Genomic DNA, 2787 nt, shown 5'->3' on the forward strand with positions numbered 1-2787 from the left:
TCTCTCTTACTCTCTTTCCTATCTAGTTCAGTTCAGTTCATTTATTTCAATCATAAAATCATAAAATAATATATATACAAAAGTAACATGAAACAATCATAATCTTACAATTCTGGAATTAAGAAATCGGAGACTGAAAAGGAAGTTTGAAAAACTTTTAAGTATAATAGTCCCCTGGCATAAATAATAAATAACGAGATTACATGTTTGTACACGTTACAACAATAATAACAATATATAAATAAGATTCTGCACATTATAGATACACACCGATGAACACACACACACACACACACCCACATGCATGGTACATTGCAAGGTAGAACAAGTTAAAAGAAAGAGTTAAGGGAAATAAGAAGAGACCAATTGTGTCTTCAATAGAATTTTAAAGGATGATATAGTTGTACATACCCCACTCTTAGAATTATTTTTAAACTTATAAGACTAAATAAAGTTTCCGAAACCGTTTTCATATGTTGTTGTTGTTAACTTGGCATAATTTATAAACCTTAAGGCTCAACGCGCGCAAGGTTCTGAATTGTATAAATGCAAGGGAAATGAAGAATGAAATTCTTTGTTTTAAAAATAAAATGGAAAAATACATAGATTGTCAGTCTTACCATTGTGTCATTAAGTGTGGTCTGAAGATTATATCCATTAAGAACATCCTTGCTTTGTCTCACATGTTCTAATGCAAGCTTAACAGCAGGTAAGACTCCTTTCCCAAGCGACTTCTCCTCCCCTTCACCGCTCAAAGGGAACAATCCCACCACATGGATATCACGAACACCCGGCTTCTCACTCACAACGTTACTACCATCCGGGTTGCTTTCCGTGGTCGCCGTCGAGCCCAGCTCCGTCGCCGTGTATCCCTCGCGAAAATCTTCCGATGTCGCTTCGATGTCCTGCGAGTGCGACATATTCGAAGTGATTGTCAAGAGGAGAATTAGAATAGTTACGGTCGCTTTGGCTCCGTGTATTGCAGCCATTATGTTTGTATCGTTTTCCTGATGTTGTTTGAATGTTAATGAAGGATCAAATAGCAAAGACTGTGATAGTTCAAATTCATCAATCAATGGTCTATGCAAATAGTAAATGAACAGACACCCGTTTACGGCAAATGACGACTTGGTGTAAGCGATACAATGAGTAGTCAAAACTGCTCCACTTTAAGATTGACTTATCATCAACCGGTGAATATCTTGATAAACGATCAGGTTTCGCACTACGTATGAATTTAAGCACGTTCGGGAATCATGTTAGAAGAACGATACTCAATTGAAAAACAAGCAATTAACGAATGCAGCGTGTAAGGAATCCTTGTCCGCAATCACAAGTGCAGGTTGAATCTTGAATATGTTTCGTCACGCATCGCAGCAGAAAGTTCACGAATGTACTGTCCTTCTTATTTACATTCATTGACAAAAGCAAACATCCAACAGCTTTGAAGGGTGCTCCTGACTGCGAGGAAACCAACAGCTGCAAATATAAAAGTTAAAATGTTCACATATCAATTGGAGTGTATGGACAAATTATTTTCTTTCTGAATAGTAACAGCGGGATTTCCACTATTTGCGTAGGAAGCTATTCAATTCAAACTATTCATTTTGTAAACAAATACACCAGAATCGATATTTCTTCGAGGCTATTTCCTTGTTATTTCGCCTGTTCGTTTTTATTCCATATGAGGAGTTCTCAGTACGACAAAGAAAATACAAAACACTTATTCGTTCTCATTATTTCTTTAGTAGCTCAGCAGAAGATGGTCGATGTGTGATATATTTCAATGCAATGCAGCACGTTAAATCAGCCATGCAAACTCGGTTTCAAAGTACAGCTACTAATCATGATCCCATAGCAATCGTTCATTCATCGGCATGTGTCAAGTACTTCCATTTAAGACGCATATAGTCGACCATTAAACACCGTTACATGTAACCGATGATCATGGAATATTCCTCTAAAAAGAAGATCACTAACTCACCAACACGCAAACGGTTTTAGAAATTTCTTGCAAATTTCAGTGAAATTAAGTAAAGTTTTGTAGAATTTTGGTCCAGTATACTAGATGTATGTCCTAGGTGTTAGCTCTACAACAATGTATCTATACCATATAATCATGTACAGATATAGTCAAATACTATAAACACGTTGGAGATATCCGTACACGTTTACATGAGGTCATGATATATATCCAAACAAACAAGAGATAAAGTTGCTCGCTTGTCGTCCCATCGACTGTTCAAAGTCGAATGGTGCAGGTACAGAGTTCACATAGAGAGAAGACTTCTCGTTCCGTGATACCGAGGGCAGCGACGAGAAAAGTACGCGACCGTGTCGAATGCGAGCGAGCTCGGACCCTTCGCAGCACGGAAAATGTTTGGGACGAGATACGGAGGCACGTTATTTACTCTCTGTAGAGAATGCACACTTTATCTATGGTGGCGGAGAGAAGTTTATTAATGGAGCTGTGTGGGTATTTGTGCGTGTTTGTATATGTGTGTATAGTGGGTGCGTGTTGTATTATTAGCAAAGACAAGTTTATTTATGGAGGAGGATGTGTGTGTGTGTGTGGGAGAGAAAGTATGTGAGTGTGTGTGATAGTGGGTGCGCGTTGTCTTAGCGGAGAGAAGTTTATTAATGGAGGTGTATGTGTGTGTGTGTGTGTGTGTGTGTGTGTGGGAGAGAGAAAGTTTGTGAGTGTGTTTGATAGTGGGTGCGCGTTGTCTTGGCGGAGAGAAGTTTATTAGTGGAGGTGTATGAGTGTGTGTGTGTGTGTGTGTGGGA

At 38.7% G+C, this 2787-nt stretch overlaps 1 long non-coding RNA gene across 1 annotated transcript; it reads right to left on the reverse strand.

Moving 5' to 3' along the window:
* Positions 1-1244: 1244 nt before the first annotated feature.
* On the reverse strand, positions 1245-2530 carry LOC115927183. Its single transcript, XR_004065488.1, has 2 exons — positions 1985-2530; positions 1245-1479 (listed from the first exon to the last, which is right to left on the reverse strand). It is a non-coding gene; the product is annotated as an uncharacterized LOC115927183 (long non-coding RNA).
* Between the last annotated feature and the right edge of the window lie 257 nt (positions 2531-2787).

The sequence above is a fragment of the Strongylocentrotus purpuratus genome, unplaced genomic scaffold (genome assembly GCF_000002235.5).
Source record: "Strongylocentrotus purpuratus isolate Spur 01 unplaced genomic scaffold, Spur_5.0 spur5_scaffold_20, whole genome shotgun sequence".
Lineage (NCBI taxonomy): Eukaryota > Metazoa > Echinodermata > Echinoidea > Camarodonta > Strongylocentrotidae > Strongylocentrotus > Strongylocentrotus purpuratus.